At 37.6% G+C, this 26,038-nt stretch overlaps 1 protein-coding gene across 3 annotated transcripts in view; it reads right to left on the minus strand.

Moving 5' to 3' along the window:
• PRKG1 (protein kinase cGMP-dependent 1) overlaps positions 1-26,038 on the minus strand; it is a 1,321,998-nt gene that overhangs the window by 536,138 nt on the left and 759,822 nt on the right. The window contains exon 1 of one of the 3 annotated variants that reach the window (XM_063669971.1): positions 20,652-20,875. The exons of the other annotated variants lie outside the window; for them this stretch is intronic. The gene's annotated coding sequence lies outside the window, so the exon portion shown is untranslated. Of the gene's footprint in view, positions 1-20,651; positions 20,876-26,038 lie in introns of those variants that run through there. 3 annotated transcript variants of the gene reach the window in all.

Here is a 26,038-nt window from a genome sequence, read left to right on the forward strand (position 1 = left end):
AAGCAAGAACAGTAATGCAGTGGTTGGAATGTTTGTTCCTTTCTGAAACACATGTTGAAACTTAATTCTCAATGTGGCAGCATTGAGAGATGGAGGCTTTAAGAGATGATCGGGTCATCAGGGCTCTGACTTCATGAATGGATTAATTATTCAGAGATTAATAGATGAATGGGTTAGTAGATTAATGGATTATCATGGGAGTAGCACTGGTGGCTTTATAAGAAAAAGGAGAGAGATCTAAGCTAGTCTCCTCACCATGTGATGCCCTGCCCTACCTTGAGACTCTGCAGAGAGTTCCCACCACCAAGAAGGCCCTCACTAAGTGCAGCCCCTTGGCTTTGTACACTTCTCAACCTCCATAACTGTAAGAAATAAATTCCTTTGTTTTCTAAATTATCCAGTTTCAGGTATTCTGCTATAAGCAACAGATCAAAGACTAAGATAAGTAGCATTATCCAGGTGGTACTTTATTAACAGGTCAGTAATTAAAAGGACTGAGAATGCTTACTTTTTTTTTTTTTTTTTTGCATTTGATCAGTGTTTTCCAAATTTTACATTGTTTTAAAATATATAATGTGGCTGGGTGTGGTGGCTCATGACTGTAATCTCAGCACTTTGGAAGGCCCAGGTGAGTGGATTGCTTGAGACCAGGAGTTCAAGACCAGCTTAGACAACACAGCAAGACCTCTATAAAAATTTTTTTTAAATTAGCTGTGTAATTTTTAAATTACACAGGTGTGTATGGTGGCACACACCTGTGGCCCCAGCTACTTGGGAGGCTGAGGTGGGAGGATCACTTCAGGCCAGGATTTGGAGGCTGTAGTGAGCTAAGATTGTGCCACTGCACTCCAGCCTTGTCGACAAAGTGGAATCCTGTCTCTAAAATAAAAAAATTTTTTAAAAATTAAAAACATACATATAATGTAACATCCTTACAAGTACATGGTAAGACAATATAGAAGATTCTATTGACCTAATTTTTCTCCAAGAACCATGCAAAAAGTCAATTTTGATTGATTTACAGTCATATTATCATATAGATTATAACCTTCTTCCTAAATAAAGATGGATTCGAGATGGCATGCCTCTGTGACGATTAACCTAATTATTATTACAAGTAATTTAACTAAAGTAAAATAGCTAGTCATTGACAGAGTTGGGACTGGAATATCAGATTTTAAACTTGAATCCTCCCATTCTTTCTATTCCATGGCACTGACTTCTTAAAATACAACGGAAATACACAGGTACCTTTGCATGAACCACTGTGAGGATATAGATCCTTCTAGCCATCGCATTTGTGAAAAGAAAGAATTAAGAGCTCAGAAAAGTAGCCTTTGCTGGCAGATATTAAAAATGTTCTTTGAGGGGGAGACTAGAGAGAGCAAGGATTGTTTATAATTAAGTAGCAATTTTAAGGAGGCAAGTCATTGTTTTCTTCTGTTGAGAGAACTAGGAAAAGGCTGACACAGATAAGGAATCAGATAATGGAAATGTTTTGAAACACCCCTAGGTAAAAGAAAGTCATTGTTATCATTGCTATAACGGCTAAGTTTAATAGTAAGCATTCATGGCTATATGAGGGCATTTTGCATTTTATCCATCATATTTTAGATGTAGAATTTAAGGTCGATTGAATATACTATTGAGTTACATCCAATACCTTTGAAAGAAATCAACTAATAGTTGAATGTTTTATAATACATCTGTGTCTCAGGTATACCCAATCAATAAGAGCTTTATCATTGAGCTTTATCATTGGGCCCAAACACCTACATCTAGGTAATAATACTTCCCTTGTATGTGTTATCCAAATATGAGGAGCCTAATGCCTAGCTGAAATGCACAGATCTCCATAGTAATCCCAGACCTTGTAGGTGACTCTTAATCTTGTAAGGTATTATGAGAAGCTAGGAGATTCACATTAAGTATGCCTCCTTATTCACCATCCTTTGAAATACATTCACCTACCACATGGACCATGGATTTGAATCCCTGAGAGTCAATAGCATGTTCTTATATCTGCTTCTATAAAACTATTAACTCAGTGAAAATTCTCTTGCTTATTTACCATGTAAAAATCATTTTTAAAAACACAATCCATAATTTAATAATCAAAGTTTAATACTATTTGAGGGTCAATAGCATGTTCTTATATCTGCTTCTATAAAACTATTAACTCAGTGAAAATTCTCTTGCTTATTTACTATGTAAAAATCTTTTTTAAAAACACAATCCACAATAATCAAAGCTTAATACTACTTGAATTCTATGTAAATGTTATGTCCAATTTGTGTCTTAGAAAGACAGAAGCCACATGTCTTTATCTTAAACAATTATTTAAATGGTATAATTAGCTCTACAAAAGAAAATAGCTCCCATGCCTGAGAAATTTTTCTTTAATGTTTAGGGATGTACATAGTAAGAAAAAAATAAATTCCAATGAAAGAAAAATTAAAACATTTTTTGAAAAAGTAATAATATTCATTCTACATTCAACGGCTTTCACAACCTGAAAAATAAATAAACACTACTTCCTTTTGAAAGCATAAAAATACCGTTTCTTCACTTTGTCTGGATATGCATTTTTCACATCATCAGCTGTGCCCTTGGGTTCACAGATATTTTCTACCAAAATACATTTTCTACAAAGCTCATTCAAGTAGATTGGACAGCAGGATGCCATGTGGAATCCCATTTACACAGTTAGATACTTTCAAATACATAGAATACTCAGCTGGGTACTTTCATTCATTAACAATAATAGGCATAACAATAATTTCCACCATAACAAAAAGGAAGGCACAGCCTATATTGACATCTAAGCAAAGCTGATTGAAAGCTAAAGTTCTAGTAGTAACGCTATTTTAAAAGTTAAAAAACAATCTAATTAAAGACACAAACGTTTAAGAAAAGGAGCAAGTCATCATTATCACTGGAACGTGAAGCAAATACTTTAATAGAGATAATTGGTGAGATAATGGGTTCCTGTTGATCTTTTTGTTGTTGTTGTTGAGACCTAGTCTTGCCCTATAACCCAGACTGGAGTGTAATGGCATGAACTTGGCTCACTGCCAACCTCTGCCTCTGGGGTTCAAGCGATTCTTCTGCCTCAGCCTCCCAAGTAGCTGGGATACAGGCATGCACACCAGACTGGGCTAATTTTTGTATTTTTAGTAGAGACAGCATTTCACCATGTTGGCTAGGCTGGTCTCAAACTCCTGACCTCAGGTGATCCACCCGCCTCAGCCTCCCGCGGTGCTGATTACAGGCATCAGCCACCACACCAGGCCTGTTGATCCTCTTTTCAATTTCTCTGACTTTACCTCTAAAATAATCTTTTTGAAAAGTCCTGGCCAGGCAAGGTGGCTCACACCTGTAATCCCAGCACCATGGAAAGCCGAGGCAGGCGGATCACCTGAGGTCAGGAGTTCGAGACCAGACTGGCCAACATGGTGAAACCCCCTCTCTACTAAAAATACAAAAATTAGCTGGGCGTGATGGCACATGTCTGTAATCCCAGCTACTTGGGAGGCTGAGGCAGGAGAATCGCTTGAACCCGGGAGGCAGAGATTGTAGTGAGCAGAGATAGTGCCACTGCACTCCAGCCTGGGTGACAGGGCAAGACTCGGTCTCGAAAAAAAAAAAACAAAAAAAACCGAAAAGTCAAGCAATAGACTTAATAAATGAATAAGTGGTCACAGGGAAGCAAAACTACTAAAGACTGGAAGCTGTTCTCTCTTTAAATAGCTATGTATTTGTATATAAATGGAGTGATAGTCCCTTTTCTAAAACAGAGTATTAATCTTGAAACTTCACTTCTCCGGGTTATTCATCATGCTTACTGACAGTCAGTGATAGCCTGAGCAAAACAAGATTACATAAAAGGTAAACATTTTAATGTACCAAGACAATAATAACTATCAAAACTGGAAGGGAAACTATGAATTGAGAAACATTTATATCATGTTAGACAAAAATTAACACACTGAATAAAACACAGCCACATCAAAAAAATAGTGATAGATTAGTCATTTTTAGACTGTGCTCTGCAGTGCCTTAGGTGGCCATGAAGTAAGATATAATGGGCCGGCCAGGCAGAGTTCCAGGACTCCAACTTTGCTTCTGCCAGACTAGCTTTGTTTTATCAATTTTATATATTGAGATTCTAAGTAAAGCTGTTGTTTGAAATAAGGGTACCAATGATAATAAAACTAGAACTCTGAAAACCGTTGTTTTAAAAGTACCTTTATGGGACCAGAAAGATGTTTACAATATATTCAGTGACAAAAGCTAATTATAAAACTGCTTGATCCCACATTTATTATACACACACACAAACACATACACACACACATACACACATGCACACACCAAAACTGAGACAAAGAACACAGGACAAGGGATCTCTTCCCACTTCTTTACATACTGTGGTATGTAAAGACTATGGCTGCTCTCAGCTCTATAACCTTGCACCCACTGATGCTTCCTCTCATAAAATCAACCAATCAAACTTTAAAAAAAAAAAAAAAAAAAAAAAAAAGAACACTCTAACCACAAACATTCTGGTTATCAGCACAGGAACTTTTTGAAAGACTCTCCTCAAATGCATTTGTGTGTAGAACCTTACCTTGTCCTAACTTAACATTTGTTTCATTTTAATTGTAAAAATCAGGCCAGGCATGGTGTCTCACACCTGTAATCCCAGCACTATGAGAGGCTGAGGCAGGTGGAGGGTGGATCACCTGAGGTCAGGAGTTTGAGACCAACCTGGCCAACATGGTGAAACCCCATCTCTACTAAAAATACAAAAATTAGCCAGGTGTGGTGGTGCATGCCTGTACTCCCAGCTACTTGGGAGGCTGAGGCAGGAAAATCGCTTGAACCTGGGAGGTGGAGGTTGCAGTGAGCCGAGATCGCACCATCACACTCCAGCCTGGGCAACACAGCAAGACTCCGTCTCAACAAAAAAAAACAAAAGAAAAGATCCTCAAAGACCTAGAACCAAATATACAACTTGACCCAGCAATCCCATTTCTAGGTATATACCCAAAGGATTATAAATCATTCTACTATAAAGATACATGCACATGTATGTTTATTTCAGCATTATTCACAATAACAAAGACTTGGAACCAACCCAAATGTTCATCAATGATAGATTTGATAAAGAAAATGTTGCACATATAAACCATGGAATACTATGCAGCCATAAAAAAGGATGAGTTCATGTCCTTTGCAGGGACATGGATGAATCTGGAAACCATAATTCTCAGCAAACTAACATAGGAACAGAAAACCAAACACTGCATGTTCTCACTCATAAGTGGGAGTTGAACAATGAGAATACATGGTCACAGGGAGGGGAACATCACACTCTGGGCCCTGTCGGGGGGTGGGGGGGAAGAGGAGGGAGAGCATTAGGAAAAATACCTAATGCATGTGGGGCTTAAAACCTAGCTGACAGGTTGGTGGGTGCAGCAAACCATCATGGCACATGTATGCCTATGTAACAAACCTGCACGTTCTGCACATGTATCCCAGAACTTAAAGTATAACAATTTAAAAAAAAAAAAATCACAGGCCTGGGTGGAGATTTAAGATGCTAATGAGGCATGGTACAGCCAATGGACCACTCCAAATATGTGATGATGTCACCTGGAAGAGGCCCAGAGAAGAATAAAAACCTAGACTAGTTTGCTTCCAGGGAGCCAGCTGCAGGTTTTCCTCCTGTTGTCCTCTCCCCTTCTGCTCAAGCTGACAGCCCCAATAAACTGCCTTGCTCAATCCCATCTTAGACTGTTGATCAATTTCTATTTTCTGAGGGCCAAGAACCCACTGACCAGTAACAAATGATTAACGTTGGTTATTTCATTTATAATAAGAACAGTAAGTGTTTGTATATAAAAAACATATTTGTCTATTCTTATTTTCCGTGATGAACTGGTATGTTTATGTATATTGTTTCTAAAGATTTACACATCAAGTTAGAAGAACTGTCAATTTTACTCTCCACCCACGATTGGAGCAGCCTGTTGAGAAATAACTGCAGTAATAGACTGTACGTACACGGACAATTAAACAATAATATCACATAAGCACATAGTTTAAATGTTTGTTTTCTAGACTGTTTCCTACATCCTAGGCTTTTGAAAACTTCAAATGTGATAAATTGTGTAATTTTCTTAGCACGCTACTTTACTTTAAATTTATAGACAGTTACAGAGTAAACAGTAGTATCTACAAAACTTACATATAAAGGAACAAATGCCAGATCAAAATTACCATCTGAGTTTCTCTGGTTATCTCTTAGGCTGCAACTGATAAGACTCAGGTAGTACACGACTAAAAATAAGAGATTGCCACTTTTTATAGTAGTGCTACCCAACAGAAAAACAATATAAGCCAAAGGTTTAATTTTATCTTTTCTATCAGCCATATAAAAAGGAGAAACAGGTGAAATTAATCGTAATATTTTATTTAACACAATATATCCAGAACATATCATTTTAAAATATAGTCACCATAACAAGTATTAGAAGTTATTTTACTTTTTTTCTAATTAAATTTTTGAAATCCAGTATGCATTTTACCCTTATAACACATCTCAATTCAGACTAGTCACATTTCAAGTGCTCAGTAGCCACTTGTGGCTAGCTGCTACCATATTGGACAACTCAACTCTACACTATTTTAAACAAAATTGTAAAGTAGTGTCTTCCCTTAGTATTGAAAGCATCACGTATTTCCTCAATGATCCTAGGGCAAACTACCTTCAAAGCCTTTTATCTATAATTTGTTCCAGTCTTATCTATACTCATTATTTCTTACCTCTTTTTAAAGTAGGCCCCTGAGGGGCTGGGAGCGGTGGCTCACACCTGTAACCCCAGCACTTTGGGAGGCCAAAGTAGGCTGATCACTTGAGGTCAGGAGTTCAAGACCAGCCTGGCCAACATGGTGAAACCCTCTCTCTACTAAAAATACAAAAAAATTAGCTGGGTGTGGTGGCAGGCCCCTATAATCCCAGCTACTCAGGAAGTTGAGGCAGGAGAATCACTTGAACGCAGGAGGTGAAGGTTGCAGTGAGCTGAGACTGTGCCACTGCACTCCAGCCTTCGGACAGAGTAAGACCCTGTCTCAATAAAAATAAAAATAAAATGAAATAAAATGAAAGTGAGAAAACGGAAAATTATTTAAAAAAATAAAATAAAATGAAGTAGGCCACTGAGTCCAGCCCGTCATTTTTCTCAGTTTCTTGCAAATATAAGCCTTCCAATCAACCTGCCAAAATCATTTCTGTCCTTCAAGGACCAACACAAGCTTCACCACATATAACAATGTGTTACTGATTATTCCATAAGCCCTGTCGCATGCAATGTCTACATAATTATTTTTTTATATTTTTATTTTTTTATTTTTTATATTTTTTATATATATTTTTTAATTTTTATTTTATTTATTTATTTATTTATTTATTTATTTTTGAGATGGAGTCTCGCACTGTCACCCAGGCTGGAGTGCAGTGGCACGATCTCGGCTCACTGCAAGCTCTGCCTCCCGGGTTCACGCCATCCTCCTGCCTCAGCCTCCCGAGTAGCTGAGACTACAGGTGCCCCCCACCATGCCTGGCTAATGTTTTTGTATTTTAGTAGAGATGGGGTTTCACCATGTTAGCCAGGATGGTCTCGATCTCCTGACCTCATTATCCGCCTGCCTCGGCCTCCCAAAGTGCTGGGATTACAGGCATGAGCGACCGCACCCAGCCTACTTTTTATTTTTAATTGTAGGCTCTATTGACTTTTTTTTTTTTTTTTTTTTTGAGACAGTCTCACTCTTGCCCATGCTGGAGTGCAGTGGCACAACCTCGTCTCAACCTCCCAGGCTCAAGCAATCCTCCCACCTCAGCCTCCCAACTAGCTGGGAGAACAGGCATACATTACCACACCTGGATAACTTTTTAATTTTTTGTAGAGATGGGGTCTCACTATATTGCCCAGGCTGGTTTCAAACTCCTGGCCTTAAGTGAGCCTCTTGCCTCAGCCTTCCAAATCACTTGGAGGGATTACAGGTCTGAGCCACTGCTCCCAGCCTCTACTGACTTTTTACAATTATTGTATCTTTAATTGAATTCTAAGGTTCCTTAGAATAAAGACCCTATTTTATACTTTCTACTTTCCTTGTCTGCCCCCAGTGTTATCTAATACTTCGAACACATTAAATTAAAATACTTTATATGTTTCTCCTATCATTTTTAATTTATTGTCTGTCTCAAAAGCGTGATCCAGGATGATTGAACTTGCTTTAAATAATGATAAATGCAAAAGAAAGGAAGAACTTTCTAATAATCAGAGAGCTGTTAAAAGAAGAAATGGGCTGGCTTCTTATGTCATAAGAATTTCATTATTGAAAGTATTCATGGAGATGGTTAGCCACTTGTTTGGAATATGATAAGGAAAATTCCTAAACCAAGTAGATAGTCAGATTTATAAGTACCATTTTGATTTTAAGATTCTGTACACAAGAAAGCTAATATGTGAAAATCCAAATGCATGATGCAACTGTTATTTCAGGATCCATCAGTCTGCAATAGAGAATGCTGGTTATGAATAGTAACTTAAAAGCTTGATTAGATTCCATTTAACCACAAATATAAAGTTAAATTTGAAAAGGTTGGTTTACAATTCTATCAAAAAGTAAGTATAAATCTAATCAGCTGTGCAAAAAATGCTTAAGTTATAAAGCAAGATGCTTGCTGGGCTATTCTTGGGTTTGTTTGTTGTTGCTGCTGCTGTTGCTATTGCTGTTAGCAGCAGATCTCTAGCTTCTGATGACTTAGATTGCTAAGTGGATTGTTTACTAGGTGAGATAGTGAGAAAGCCTAGCTCCCAAACCCATTCCAGCTGCAAGTGATCTCCTCCTCTCTGCATTGTTATGAATTAAAGAATATACAAGGCAGGCAGAGTTAGTAAGCCATCAGTACTCTAGATGGCCAATATTGATCAGCATTGATTTGTGCCTGACAGCATGTCAGATAGGGCCACCTTCTCCTTAAGTATCCAGTGTACAGCTTAACAGTTGAGCAGCTCCTGACCTCTAATTGGCTGGAAATTTCAGAGTCAGAATGATCTAAAGCAATTAAGAAGTTCAGAATTGGTTAACTCAGTAAATAAGTATTAAATTGGCTCTTATTCCATACTTAAAAAATGAGAGAAAGTAGTATCATACATATGTAGCTAATACATATGTGTGTCTATTTTTTTTTTTTTTTGTAATAGAGTTCTGATGTTATTCCAAAGCATAATTGAGAAGGTTAACATTCCAAGTTGAATTGCCTCATAGTTGACAGTGCCTGTGGGGAGCCAATCCATTCTCATCCAATCCAGCACTGCTTTTATAGTGGCAACACATCTCACAATGAGATAAAATTTCTGGGTAGATGACCTAAACTAGCCCCTATTTAAGACTTATGCTTGCAGTATTTAAATAGCTTATCTGAAATTCATGCAGCTCTAACCTAAAAGTTACTTTGAAGGGAGATACAATTTCCTTTAAATGGCAGAAGGCAGCAATGGTGACTACTTCACTAATGGGCACCTTATACAAGACAACATGTTAATTCTGTAAGTCTGGGTAGAGGTCCAATAGCTCAGCTGGTCATAGATTATGGAAACAAACAAATGAACAAAATGTTCCACAATGTAGGAAGTCCCATTTTGCTCTGAAAGCAGAAACACCTAGGTTCCAACTATGAGCTTGCTTCAAGCTAGCCTTAATCCTTGCTAACTCACTTAACCTCTGTGAAATTCAGTACCATCCTGAGTGAAATAAGATTAAGCCACCCATTTGGGCAAGTGACTAAAGAGGGAAGTAAATGAAAGAACAGTCAGCAAATGATAGGTCACCAGCAGAAGTTAATTGACTCCTTGCCACTGAATGACAGAGGAGTTGTATTGCCAGAGAATTATCAATAGGTGCAAAAGTGAAGTCCCAGGATAGATCAAGTTGGAAACCTGAGGCTTGCTTGAGATTTGAAGGACTAGATCCAAATCAATAACAGGGACTAAGTTGGGTCAGAAAAGAGTCTGCCTGAGTAAGACTTTCATTAGGGACTCTAATAATCATTATCAAACTAAGAGAAGAGCCAGGGACTAGAGGAATGGCTAAATCCAGAGAAAAGTCAACAGCCACAGAGATGACGGCCCAGAAGATGAAAGGAGCTAATGACTCCCTGAGGTCAAAAAGGACTTCCCATCCAGGGTTCAAGAGTCCATGTTACAGTGATCCTAGAGACTCGCGAGAATCCTGAAAACAAACAAACAAAGAACAACAACAAAACAATCAAAGACAAAAGAGCAAAATTCAGGTATTAAAAAACAAAAAAGAATGTTCATGAGCTTCATGAAAAAGAGACCTTATCATGCTACCAAGTTTTGGTAGCAACTCAGAGGGTTAAACAAAATTACATTAAGAAAATGTATTTCACAGTTTACAGTTCATATTTTAAGACCATATAAATTGAAGCAGAGTCAACCTATGCCAGTACATTCTAAAAAATATACTTGTTTACTATGTGCAGTTGGAATAGATGGTTTTAAAATGTTAAAGCTATTAGCAAACATTTATTAAAGGCTTACTATGAATAAGGCATTGCGCTCTCTAAATGAAATCCAGGCATAGGTAACTTCTACTCTCTTTGACCACATGCCTATCAATTTAATGATAAGGCCAGTCATTTTGAGGAAAACTAATTGTATTGCGAGAAATTCAATATAATTAAACAAATCATCTTAGTTGCTCCTGATTTGTACCGACCGAGTGTCTTCATTTTTAACATTTTGGGGGACAGTGCTGCTATACCTGATTTTGTCAGATAAATATAAATAGACCATCTAAAAAAATTTATGCTTAGATTCAAAAAAAGCAATTAAACAGTAATTGACATCTTATAATCCAAACGAATTGGTATCTAGAAATTCTCATCTTTTCAAAACAGGTAGGCTAAAGATCAAAAATCTCATGATATGTAGATTTTAATCATTATATGATTTCTTCCTAAATATTTTCTTCCATAAAATTGATTAGATAAGCAATGAACTAAAAAAAAAGGTGCCATTTTTCCAAAAGCTTACTAAAAGAACACAACTATCTATCATTTGTAATATAATTAGACACCAAGATTAAGAATTGTACACTGCCAAGTACTTAGTTACTACTAGACTCAGTAGCACTAGTTTATTTTACTCAAGTAACAGACACATGGCCCTAATTTAGCTAGTTTATGAGACATCTTAACATTAGGGTTTTACAGCAATACATAATGAGCATGTTATAGAGAGTTAAATCAACATTGCAAAAAGTTCTTAGGCTATGCTTAGAACAGTTGCAGCTACAATTGTGTAGGAACTACTCAATATTATATATATACATATATGAATACATATTTTAAGGGTACTGTTTTCTGCCTACGAGAATAATCTTCATTGTCTGTTACTCTCACTCTACGACGTATATAGTTTTCAAACAGACTTTTAGCTTTTAAAGGAACAATATTCTTTCATTTCGAATCCCTCCTTCACAGAATTAAATAGCAAAACAAATGAAACAAAACAAACAGTAACGACAAAAACAAGCCTGGTACGGTTAAATGTTCATCTGCATCTATTTAACAGTAGAAACAAAGACCACATTTGACATGTGTGGTTGGTAGAAGACACACTCGCTAGACTAAAAGCCAAGAGCTCTTGTTCTTATACATTCCTTGTCATTAAATAACAGATTTGAAGAAATGGCCTTCCTGCATGACCCTCTCCATCCCTAAAATTCTATGTAAGTTTTACCATTATAAATTCAATTCAGCAAAATGTGTAGAATAGCTGCTATCTCTAATATTTGGAGATTACAGGAGACAAAAGATAAACTTCTGCCTCATAAGGCAGATAGTCTTGCACAGGTTTTCACACTTCAGCAGTTTTAGGAAACATGCAAGTTTTCAAACACTGATGTAAAGAATGAGAAAAGCAACAAATAATGATCCAACACAGAAGAGAAGTGACACAAGTATTAAAAGGCATAATGAGCTTATACTATGTAGCTGCATTTAAGAAGGAAGTAGCATATACGAGATGGACATAAACAATGATGGAAAGGGGGCAAATGATATGGAAAATGCAACATTAGCTGAGGAAACAGCATTCCAAACTGTGTGGGAGTTAATGCAGAATAAAACAGACACTGGCGATACTAAGGAAAGGTTTAAAGATCAGTAAAAAGAGTTTGTACTAGAGTTGAAAAATAGTCACCAGGATGCATGTAAAAGATAAAATGTATATGCACTATTTGTTTATTATCCAAGTATTTGTTTATCATCCATTCAGATATTTATTAGTTTATGCAACAAACATTTATGTAGGCCAGGCACTAGGTTAGGTACTAAGAATATAATGATGAGCTAAAAAAAAAAAAGCTTTAAAGGTAGTTTTGGCCTTTTGGAAACACATGGAGTCCAAGGACCTTAACAATATTAAACTACAAGATCTGCTGGCAACAATGAAGGAAAGCATAGGTTTCTGTGAAACTGTATACCTAGGTAGGGTTGCCAGATTTAGCAAATAAAATACAGAATGCACAGTAAAATTTGAAGTTTAGATAGACAATAAAAAATTTAGGATAGAGTATGTTCTATAAAATGTATAAAATATACTTCTGCCATAAAATTATTTGTTGCTTATCCAAAGTTCAGTTGTACCAAGTCAGGCGCAATGGCTCACACCTGTAATCCCAGCACTTTAGGAGGCCGACGCAGGTGGATAACTTGAGGGCAGGAGTTCAAGACCTGCCTGGCCAACATGGTGAAACCTGTCTCTACTAAAAATACAAAAATTAGATGGGTATGATGGTGCATGCCGTTAATCCCAGCAACTCAAGAGGCTAAGGCATGATAATCACTTGAACCTGGGAGGCAGAGGTTGCAGTGAGCCGAGATCGTACCACTGCACTCCAGCCTGGGCAACAGAGGGAGACTCCGTTTCACAAAAACAAACAAACAAACAAACAAACAGTTCAGTTGAACTGAATGCCCGGTATTTTTTTTCTGGCAATCCTACATCTGAGGGGCCTTGACTTAGTCTGAGGGTTTAGAGAAAGTGTCCCTGAGGAGGTGAATTAATCTGAACTCTGAGTGAGGTTGGGGAGGGAAAAGGACATGGAGAGAAGTGAATAGATTAACTTCAGATCTTAATCTAAAATTCTCTCTTTAATTGTCCATTATGGGACAGAGTGGAAGATAAAAACTTCAGCACCAGAAAAGGAGCACTGATGAAAAATATTCACCTCAAGACCTCAAATATGTCATCATTTACATTTATCTTTGAAATTTTCTTTAAACCTTTTTTTTGCATATGAAATAAAAGCAGCAATTGAAAATATTCTTTTAGAAAGGGGTTGTTAATGGGTATCACAAGTTCACAAATACAACTCATGTGTATAGTTTTTCTTCCAATGCTTTTAAGCACATGTTATAATCCTTTGTGATCTTTATGTTTCGTGGGAGGAATAAAATGCTTTTGAAAGAGACCCTTAGAAGTGCCATTCAGTGCAAAGCCTCATAGTCTGTGTTAGCTTTCTTCCTGGTCCTTTGACTCTAAGCTATGGAGATTCTTCTCGCAGCTCTTGATGCACTACTTCACGCGTTTTGGACTGTTTTGCCTGAAACAGTAAACTCTTAATAGCAAAGGTACATTTTTTTCCACAGTGTACCCAGCAGCTAGCTCATTGCCTGGCACCTACATCTTAAATCATTAGTAAATGTTTTAAATGAATAGTAAAATTATAAGCTGTGTCTCATAGTAAAATGTACACATGTCCATAAAGGCAAAATTGTTATAAACATATTCAATCTATGTTCATCTCTGTTATGTCTATTAATGATTTCTTATGTCCACATGCAAAAAATACTCAAATTGATAAATATATTATTCGGGTGCAAGTCAGTTGCGGGACAACACCTGCAGAATTATGGCTAATATTTGGAGATTAAAAAACAAATGACAGGCCAGGCGCGGTGGCTCATGCCTGTAATACCAGCACTTTGGGGGTCCGAGGTGGGTGGATCACCTGAGGTCAGGAGTTCGAGACCACCCTGGCCAATATGATGAAACCCTGTCTCTACTAAAAATACAAAAGTTAGCTGGGCATGGTGGCATGAGCCTGTAATCCCAGCTACTCAGGAGGCTGAGACAGGAGAATCGCTTAAACCTGGGAGGCAGAGGTTGCAGCAAACCAAGATCACGCCATTGCACTCCAGCCTGGGTGACAGAGCAAGACTCTGTCACAGGGAAAAAAAAAAAAAAGACTCAGAGAGATACAGTTTTAATACATTTTTTGGAATCAAATTTTGTTAAGCCCGCTAAATAGAGTGCTACAAGGCTGTTGAAAGTCATATAAACCTTATTAAATGCTAGAGATTTGCATCTGTCCTCTGAGGAACAGTTTAATGCAATGAGAATTATAAATGATTCTTCCAGGGAAAATCTAGCAAACGATACTTGGGAAAAATGTATTGAGAGGTCAAAACTGATGTTATTGTCTAATCAGTTTTAAGACTATAGAATATAACAGCTGGAGCTGGCATCTCACATAGCAAAGAACTTGCTGAGGACAATTTTACCCTCCCTGTCCATTCACAGGTTGAAGATCTAACCCCCAAATGTGACTATATTTGGAGACAGGGCTTTGGGGAGGTAATTAAGGGTTAAATGCCATAATAGAGGGGTCATAATCTGATAGGCTTCATGGCCTTATAAGAAGAGGAAGAGAGAGTGATCTCTTTTCTTTCGAAGCACCAAGGGAAGGCTGTGTGAGCATCCAACGCGAAGGTGGCTGTCTATAAGCCAGGAATTGGGCCCTCACCAGCCCCTGGCCATGCTCGTGGCAGCCTGGTCTCAGACTTCCAGCTTCAGAACTATGAGAAAATAAATTTCTGTTGTTTAAGCCACCTAGTTTATGGTAGTTTGTTATGACAGTCTGAGCTGAGTAAGACAGAACTGAAATAATAATAATTTAAAAAAAACCTTAAGCATTTTCTCATAGATGACATACACTACAACCTGCATTTCCCAGTTCAGTACTCACTTCTGAAATGTCAACGATGTAGTGTATGTATGTTTCACAACCTTATCTTGTTAATTTCAAAGATTGTCTCATTTCCCAACTAATGGAAGGCAGGCACTTCTATGCAAGTTCATTAAAGCTTATTTGAAATAGCAACAGTCACTATCTATATAGATTAAGCAACAGTAAAATGTAGAAGAGTATTTTAACTTCATTTTCCTTTCTTCTCCCTATATCAATAAATTTGAGATTGGACCAAAGGTAATCTGAAATAGTGAACTATAAACTTACGAGAATGTTCACAAAGAGTAATGGAAATTATAGTAGCATATGATTGGATGCTATTTTGAGAGTGTTACATATCTTTAGTTACCTGGATTGTAAAACTATATAATTGTAAGTTTATAAATCTGCATAAAGGTACCTCAAATATATTTCAGCTATCTAGATAATAGCATGAAATAAAGTTTGTGAACTTCAAAAGCTTTGTAGCATTATTTTCATGACCTGTATTTTGGCTTAAACATCCAATTAAGACAGAAAAACAGTTTTAAAGAAATAATCATTTCAAAGAAACATTTGTGGAGAGTCCTCTTTTTTAATTATTGAAATGCTATCTTTCAGATTCACTCATATACCCTAACAAAAGGAAGAAGTTTTAACTACATAAACTTTTTAGTACAATAGAATTTCTGTAGAAAATACAATTCTTACCTTAGGATGCCTTTTAAAAGATAAAACCTAAATACCAACCTATTAAAAATGTCATGAAAAATTTAATTATCATACAGACTGAAATATTCCCTTCAGCAACATTAGTATATTTTCTTCCCATAGGCAGGCCTACACAACAGGGCAAACTATAAAAATACTGTTGCCCAGTGACCATGGAATCAGAAATGAGAACTTGGTTAGTTATGTTGAACATGTAATGGCACCTATCCAAACATATCAGTCATTTCCCACCATTACAAGCATAATGGTCAATCTTGAGACTTGGCCTACTTCTCTCTTGGATAAGACTGGATGGGCACTGAAGTATTTGGAAGCTTACAGATTTTTCCCAAGTGAATAATCATCTTCTGGAGAGACAAAATATATACTTGGTAATCATATTGTAGGACTTGAACTAGTAGAAAGACAATAGTACTGAAGGTCAGGAGTCCTGGCTCTACTGCTATATAGACCTCAGGCAAGTAAGGGCCTCACTTAGCCTCAAGTTTATAATCTGTACAATTAATAGGGATAGACTACATGATTGCTAAGGTGCTTCATGGCCTTAGTGCTTTAAAATTCAAAGAATTCTCGCTTGAACCTGGGAGGCAGAGGTTGCAGTGAGCCAAGATTGCGCCACTGCACTCCAGGCTGGATGACAAAGTGAGACCCTAACCCTCGTGCCCCTCTCCAAAAAAAAGTCCTAAGTACTAAAAGTCTATAAACTGTATTTTTTAAAATGGTTAAAATGGTGAATCTTATGTGATTTTCACCTAAACAAAAATAAATAAATCAGCTAACCTCAAAACAAAGAAAAAAAATCAAAGAATTCTGTGCTGGAAACTTTGAAATGTTGCTAACCACCCGGTGTCAGTAATCTATTGAAGTTTTCTGCCAACTGCCATTAACAGGCCTTAGAAGACCTACACAATCAAAACCTTGGATTTATTGGGAATTATCTCACTTTCCCTTGAGTTCACATGTCCTGCATTGTCTTTCCATCTGCGCCTTCAGACATCCCAGCAGGGTGACTTGTGATTTGGGCAGAACATGAGCAAATGGTTCTCTGTGAGAAGCATGCTGAATTCTGCCTCTGATCAGTGAGTGGCTTCTTCAGTAGGCTGACCAGAGAGTGCCCAGAGTCAAATTCAGAAACAGTGACAAGCACAGCTTGCTCCTTAGCAAAAGGAGTGCACCTTTTTTCACACTAGGCAAGCACCTGCACATTTTCAGTCTGAGTTCATAATAACTGTTAACTGCAGGTGATATGGCTGATGTTGAAATCTTTCTGTGTAAATCTGAACCACTTTAGAGCAATGCAAAATAATTTATTCTTTCCTCTCCTCTCCACTCTTGGAAATACTGACTTCTCTGACGAGCAAAAACCCCCAGTGACTCCAGGTAAAATAACAGCACACAAAGATTTGTACCTCTAAGTTGTTGGCTGTGATTGGTGTGAATCAAGAATGACAGGAGAGTAATTGTCCTTTTGAAATAAGGTGGTAGCCAGAAAAGCCGCCCTTTAAGTTCCAGTGAAAGTCCAGAGGATTAAACAGCAAAGTGTTGGCATACTTGGAAAATAATATTTTGTTGCCATACATGGAGGGGAACTGCTTTGGGAGACAGGAAGAGGAATGACTGCCAATGTGCTGGCCCCTTTCATGATGGAGCAAATGTTTTCTTTTTTCTTTTCTTTTCTTTTTTTTTTCTTTCTTTTCTTTCTTTCTTTCTTTTTTTTTTTTTTTTTTTTGAGACAGGGTCTTACTCTGTCACCCAGGCTAGAGTGCAGTGACCCCATATCTGCTCATTGCAACCTCCACCTCCTGGGTTCAAGTGATTCTCCTGCCTCAGTCTCCCAAAGAGCTGGGACTACAGGCACCTGCCACAATGCCTGGCTAATTTATTGTATTTTTAGTAGAGACAGGGTTTCACCACACTGGCCAGGCTGGTCTCGAACTCCTGACCTAAAGCAATCTGCCCGCCTCGGCCTCCCAAAGTGCTAAGGTTACAGGCGTGAGCTACCGTGAGCAGATGCAAATGCTTCCAAATAGGAGGGAGTATAGGGAGAGCTTGAGTCCAAGGAGGAACTCTAAGATAGAGGTGAGAATGGCCCAAAGGTAAGGGAAACTTCAGGTTGGTATGCAGGTAGCAGGGATTTTTTTTTTTTTTTTAATGTAAACTAATTTGACTACCAAATTGCTTACAACATCTACACAGGTTGCTTGTTTGGTTTGGCTTTGTACAAAGTACCAAATAATGGCACACAGTGCGTATTAGTCTAAATAGTCTAAATAGGAAGAAGATGCTTTTAAAGATTGTTATTCAGGCCATGCATGGTAGCTCATGCCTGTAATCCCAGCACTTTGGGAGGCTAAGGCGGGAGATCACCTGAAGCCAGTAGTTCCAGACGAGCCTGGGCAACAAAGCAAGACCTAGCTTCTATTAAAAAAGCAAACAAAAAACTAGACAGACAAGATGGCATGTGCCTGTAGTCCAGCAACTTGGGAGGCTAAGGCAGTAGGATCAATTGAGCCCAGGAGTTCGTTGCTGCAGTGAGCTACGATTGCGCCATTGCACTCCAGCCTGGGTGACAACGTGAGACCCCTGTGTATTTTTTTGTATTTTTAGTAGAGACAGGGTTTCACCCTGTTGGCCAGGCTGGTCTCAAACTCCTGACCTCAAACGATCCACCTGCCTCAGCCTCCCAGAGTGCTGGGATTACAGACGTGAGACACCACGCCCAGCCTGGACTTTTTTTAGCCGGGAAAAAATGACAGTATCATTAACAATCACTTGCATTCCTTCCTCCTCATGCATTTATTCAAAATATCTTACTACCATTAAAACTACTATTTGTAAGCTTAGAGTATGGTAACATTTACCTTGGACACACAAATGAATCACATATATATGTATATGTACATATATTTGCTGTCAATAGGAAGAGTTCCAGAGATAATTTAATGTTTCTAAAAAATGCATATAATATGCTATGAAGTACTAATGTCATTTCAATCTTTTGTATTTAAAATGTACTAATTGGAATATTGACTTTTAAAAACATCACGGGTAGAAGGTATACAAGAAATCTTTGTGCCTTCCTGTCAATTGCGCTGTGAACTTAAAACTGCTCTTAAAAAAAATGAAGTCTTTAGAAAAAAATAAGTAAGAAAAACATCATGGCACCTAATGAGCTAGTTTGATGAGTTAATAAATGTATAATCACTGTAAAAAAAACTTTTCCCAATGATTGGCCAGAATATATCAACAATTATTTGACTCTTAAAAACCATATATTTAAAATAAGGTGATGGTAGGATAAAGATGGTGAGACAAAAAATATATAATTTTTTACTTTCTATTTTTAATCTTTAGAATGTTTTGATAATAGTTGAGAAAAGGTATTCAATTTTCATTAAACATACAATTATCTTATGAAGATCTATGTTAATCAGGTCTATATTAAGATGGACTAATACAAGTCTACTTTACTATAAACATACTGTTCCCTCAACAACCAAGCAGTTGAAAAAATAAAATTTCAAAATCTCTTAGCTGGACTGAGGTTTGAGCTCATTTCCAATTATTTCCCACTTAGATGATAGCTGTTTTGCAGATTAATCTTTCATGAAGCTCTCTAAGGGTCGATGTGTTTGTATTAGCCGCCAAACATGTTCAACTGGGAGACAACTAGAAGACCCATGATTAATGTGACTTGGTATTTTTCCTAACATTTACTGTACACATCAATAATGGTTAATGCAACAGCTTCCAGTAAGCAGCAGCCTTAAAAGCTCAAAAATCTCCAGCCATAAAAAACAAAAACTCATCTGTTCTTCTTCCACACACAAGAAATGTCTTTCTCATACAAACAAGAAAATTATACGTGAAATACTAACCTAAAAAAACTATCACTATTCTCATGTAAGGGTAGGACAAAGCTATACTGACAGAAAGTTTGGGTAAAATAGGGCAGGAGACTGAGAGAAAGCGGTCCTGGGCCCCAGTCTTCATTCTGACACTGGCTGTGGTTCCTCTGTTCAGCCTCTAACTTGAAACAAGGTTTCCTCAGCTAAAAAGCTGGACTGGTCCACAGACCTATCACTATAGCACAGGGCTAAGAGTTGGGACTCTGGTAGCAGCCTCCATGGATTCAAGTCCCAGCTCTTCTGCTTAGGTGCTTCACGACCCTGGGCACATTTCTCAACATTCAGTGCTCTGGTCTCCTTATCAAGAAAATGAGGATAACAGCAGTACTGTACCCACTTCACAGTGGTTGGGAGAATTAAATGAAAATCTATGGCCTGCCCATAGTAAAAGATCAATAAATGTTAGTTTATTACTACTAATATTTTAAGTATATGAATAGTATTACTATAACCATTATTTTATTCTGAAAAAGAATGTTGGTAGTTTACAGTACAAGAAATTTAAAAGGAAAGAAATCGAGAAGAAAGGACAATAAAGGTATTAAGAACAAGCTACAATTATAAAAGTACTGAATTAGTTAATTAAAACAACTTGTTGAAGTCACTTTTAGCCAATCAAAAGAACAAGGGGAATTAAAAATCATTTCAATTTGTATTCAGCCGAATATTTAAAACAATCAGAAATCAGAAATCCCAAGTCTTTCTGTTACGTTTGCTAAACAGTAAAAGAATAATCTTGGGTCATTCAAGATTTGAACGTGTAATACCAAACAGGCAACTAAAATATATATATATATAATAAATTAAACAAGTGGAGAGAAATAAAGGTAGAGAAAGAGGAAGAGAGAAAAAATGATTTTGGGGGGTGAGGCAACAGTCTAAACAACAAAGATATCCCACCTTGGGCTACTAGGGAAGATGTTACTGAGGCAACAGACTTCTGCCAGTTGCCTTGTGGCTGGCTTCCTCCTGGGGATTATCACATGTGATTATTTCCAAGCTGCCACGTTCATCTCCTGGAGCAGAGGCCCAGCCTTTGACTAACACTGACACTCAAAGCTTGGTTTTCTTTCCTGAAGAAACTGAAAGGGCAGCACTGCACACATGGGCACCCACCCCTAGAAAGCACATCTGGGTTCCTACTTATTCTATCCCCAGGGGACTCAGTGCACATCTGTCTGTGGGGGGCCAAAGACTGGCTTTTGTTGGCTGAACCCTGTTACCGCGTCTGTCCTTAAATTCCTTTCAAATAGGCCCCGTATTGAAAGCTAATTTACTTCATAGTTAGAACTTATTACAAATGTCTGTGTGTGCTGTGGTTTTCTTGGAGAAAGAGCTGCCGGTCTCTGTGTATCCTTCCTTTCTCTCTCTCTTTCTTTTTAATTTTACTTTAAGTTCTGGGATAAATGTGCTGAACGTGCAGGTTTCTTACATAGGTATACACGTGCCATGGTGGTTTGCTGCACCTATCAACCTGTCATCTAGGTTTTAAGCCCTGCATGCATTAGGTATTTGTCCTAATGCTCTCTCTCCCCTTGTCCCCCACCTCCTGAAGGGCAGCCAGTTTTCCTGGTCTAGGCCAATCCCAGATCTCTCATTCTGTGCTTTTTTCCTGGGTGACTTTGTCCATACTCATGGCTTCATCTACCACATAGAGTTGATTTCTCCCAAATTTCTCCTGACCTCCAGGCCAAGATACATAAACCCATACTACACTTTTACACCTGGAATTAGTTTCCCCACTCCTCTTCATTCTTACCTTAAATTCAACTTGACCCAGGTAAAACTCAGCACCCACCACAACTCCACATTACCCTTTCTTGCAGATTCGTCAGCAAATGACGTCAGACAACCAGTTCCGGCAACTTGAGCATGGCTGAGGGTCTTACCTCTTTCATACCACCTGCATCCAACTAGGCACTAAACTTATTGATTCTGTTTAATAATCTCTCTGGTCTGCTCCCTCTTTGTTAATCTCTCAACAAGTGTCTTAGCTCACGTTCTTATCTCACGGCTATTAAGCGGCAAACCAAATAGTTGGTTTTGGAGTATCAAGATTCTCCTTATGGTATCTTCTACATTATTACTACAGTAAATCTTCCAAAAATGTAATGTCTTCATGGAAGCAGGTCCTCAGATATTAAGTAATTTGCCCAAGGCCATATAATCACTAAGACATTCAGGTTCAATGTAAATCTTACCCTCTTGCACTAACCCATGATTGCCGAATAAAATACACTTTCTGAGTCCCAGTTAGCAATCTCAGCAGCAGCCTCTTTCCCAGATGGTTAGGGGAGACCACACTAGAAGTAAGAATGTGTCTCTTCCCTAAGGAAGACAGTTATCTCGCAAGATCACAATAATGCCACAGACAAATGCTTTGGATGGATGTGTAAGACAGAAGCGACTATGTGTTTCCTGACTATGTGTTTCCTAAAGCCAGTCTACTTATAACTTTAGGGAGACATGTTTATTAAACACAGAACACTAACCTTTGACAACCAGTTACAGCTCCCTAAGAGTTTCTTCCTGCCTCCAGTTTGTGATCTGCCACTGGGAAATAGAATTTTCTTCCAAATACCAATTTAAAACAAGTTTTATAAAGATTAGCTACAAAGTTAGCACTGAAAACTCTGGGGTTAGAGGTAAATGCGAAGAACCTTATTTTTTACCGTAGAATCCCTAGGATAATAAAGGCATTATTCTTCTATGAAGATTTGCTTCCCAAAACTCCTAGCCATATTCCCCTCCTAATGTCAAACCTAACAGCATTTACTGTTTGTCATTCATTTTGGTACTAAATTATATATTACCTTGCATCACTATCTAACTTTGCCTTGTGGACATCTTAAAACTTCTCAGGTTATTATAACCTCTTCGAATTTTTATATCCCCAACAATGCCCATCTTCATGGGTATTGCTCCTAACAGCCTCCCAGAAAAATAATTTTTGAATTAATTTAACTAGAAATTGAATTGATTTAACCGGCTAGAAGAAGAAAACAGGGGAGATTTTAGCAAAGAGAAGGAACGCAGAAAATGGACCCCCAAAATTAAATATCACCTATAATAAAAGCCTGTCAATAACATTTTTCTGCATAATTAATGTGAACTCTAGCACTCTTAGACTTGATAATGCAGAGCTCCCAATAGTAATGAATTGAAACTGAGTGCATGATACATATTTTCAAATTATAGCAATTGAAATATGCATTAAAATGTATATTTGACACCCAGAATGACTCAGTAATTTATTCCAGTAGTTATTTCAATGTCTTTTTTTTTTTCACCAAAGGTTTCATTCAGATCCACCTCCCATTGTTTCCCAACATTAAATTTAAAAAATAATCGAACAAAATCACCTCGATTAAGAAACTTAGCATTGTATGATGGTGTCCCCACACTTGGCTCCTTCTCTGCATCTGTCCATCATTTATAACATGCAAGTAAGGAAGAGAAAGAATCTTTAAAAACTCTCAAATCTCTTGATGCTTTTTTTTTTTTTTTTTTTTTCAGTTTTGGGGCAAATCAATGGGCAATGCAGGTTGGCAAATATGAAGATAAAGTATTCTATTTTTTGAGCCTCAGAGCGAAATTCCACCTACCTCAGCTAAAGAAATGGAGATAGCTGTGTAGAATTTACTATCTTGATTCTGAAAAATATTATGGCAGGAAGATGTCACTCTACTGAATCAGTTCTCAAAGCGTGGTCCAGGGAACACTTAGAGTCCTCGAGACATTTTAAAGGGGTCCATGGAGTAAAAACGATTTTCAAAATAACCATAAAACATTATTTGCCATTTATACTCATATTTTCTCAGAAGTATATGGTAGAGTTTTACAGAAGCTACACGATATCACAACAGAAAGAATGAAAAGTAGATATGAGTATCCAGCTGTCTTCTATTAATCCAGATATTAAAGTGATTTGCAAAGCATAAAATAATGTCATTCATCACAAAATTTGTTTGAGAAAAAATATTTTCAATGAAAAATATTAAGTTGACATGTAATAGCTTTGTTACTTAAAACATCTTATAATTATCATAAAAATTTGTAACTTCCCCTATAATAGCAATAGCTATAACCCACATTAAAAGCTGTGTGGGGGCCAGTTGCTATGGCTCCAGCCTGTCATCCCAGCACTTTGGGAGGCCAGGGCAGAAAGACTGCTTGAGCTCAGGAGGAATTTGAGACAAGCCTGGGCAACATGGAAAAAACCTGTCTCTACAAAAAATACAAAAGTTAGTTGGGTGTGGTGGTGTGTCAGTAGTCCCAACTACCCAGGAAGCTGAGATGGGAGGATCACTTGAGCCCAGGAGGCCCAGGCTGCAGTGAGCCAAGGTCATACTACTGCACTCCAGCCTGCGCGATTGAGTGAAACTCTATCACAAAGAAAAAAAAAAATCCGTGTGGTATACAATCATATTTAAGACTGTAAAGGGCTCTGGAGACCAAAAATATTGAAAATCTCTGTACTACTATTTTGTTTGTTTTGAGATAGGGCTTTGCTCTGTTACCCAGGCTGGAGTGCAGTTGCACTATAAAGTGATCCTTCCACCTCAGCCTCCTGAGTACCTGGGACTACAGGCATGGGCCACCACGCTTGGCTAATTTTTTATATTTTTAATAGAGACAGGGTTTCACCATGTTTCCAGGCTGGTCTCGAACTCCTGAACTCAAGTGATTTACCCACCTCGGACTCCCAAAGTGCTGTGATTATAGCCATGAGCCACCACGCCTGGCCTAGTGGTTTTTGGAATGGAAATCAAGCAATGACAAACGATTATCTTCTGTGACCATTCTTTGGGGTCCTTTTCCTCTTTTCCTTCTCTTTGCTAAGATCTCCCCTCCTTTCCTCTTCTAGCTGGTTAAATCAATTCAATTTCTAGTTAAATTAATTCAAAAATTATTTTTCTGGGAGGCTGTTAGGAGCAATACCCATGAAGATGGGCACTGTTGGGGATATAAAAATTCAAAGAAGTTATAATAACCTGAGAAGTTTTAAGGTGTCCACAAGGCAAAGTTAGATAGTGATGCAAAGTAATATATAACCTAGTATCAAGATGAATGACAAACAGTAAATGCTGTTAGGTTTGACATTAGGAGGGGAAAATGGCTAGGAGCTTTGGGAAGCAAATCTTCATAGAAGAATAATGTCCTTATTTATCCATTCTCTGCCTATTTACCAAATGAATATATGATATTTCAAAAAACACACACAGAGCAATTAGGGAAAAAAAGACAATAAATTTAGGATGCATGGCAAATACGATGAGGCGAAAATAGAAAAACATATACTAAGATCCAGGACTGACTTTATAATTTGCAGAGCACAGAGCAAAATGAAAATGCAAGGTTCCTTGTTAAAAAATAAGTATTTCAGGACAGCAATATTAAACTAGGAGCATTAAACCAGGAACATGGCCCTTCTAAATGTACAGCCGTATGTGACTACATAGAATGCACATCTAGGAAGCCAGCTCTGCTAAAGTCTTCCATAGTTGCTTATTTTTGGTCCTAAATACAACTTGAAGCTAACTTAGAAGACAAAACAAAGAGAGGAAATATTATCAGTTTTACAATTCACAGCGTTCACTATCAGGGAGTGCCATGAAAAATTATCAGAATCACATTAGAATAGAATTTTAACTTTAAAAGGGGGATTGAAGTTTATTTCATCTAAACTGTTTCATTTCTCAGTCCAAGAAATGGAGTCCCAGAGATGCTACGATTTGCCAAGGGACACAGATTGTGGTGAAGATCAAAGTGAAATTAGAGCCCAGTCAGCTCATTCTCACCAGAATATAGACTAATAGGAGGTCTTTCCTCCTCTCATAACCTCTCTACCTCCCATTCCCTTCCATCCATGTAAAACAGCAAACAAAACAAATTAGCAAAACATTTTTTGAATGTTTAGAATTTGTCACATATTGTGCCACACATTTCATTCTTGCAACTGCTTCATGCAGGAAGAATTATTACTACGCCCATTTTAGAGAAAAAGAAACTTATAATTACATAACTTGCACCATGCCACACAAATAGAATTTGAACCCAGGTGATGTGACTTGCTCTTCTATTCTTTCCTTCTGTTCTCCTAGACATGGGTCCTACAAACGTCCCTTTTGAAGGACTAAACTGAGTGCACAAATTTAGAAAACAAAAAACTCTAGGTAATATCTATCTGGTACATCCTCTTCACTTTACAGTTAAAGACACTGAGGACTGTAAGAGGATATATAACTTGTGAAGATCACCAGCAAGAAACAGGCAACGTTTGACCA

This window comes from Pongo pygmaeus, chromosome 8, assembly GCF_028885625.2.
Source record: "Pongo pygmaeus isolate AG05252 chromosome 8, NHGRI_mPonPyg2-v2.0_pri, whole genome shotgun sequence".
NCBI classification, from domain to species: domain Eukaryota; kingdom Metazoa; phylum Chordata; class Mammalia; order Primates; family Hominidae; genus Pongo; species Pongo pygmaeus.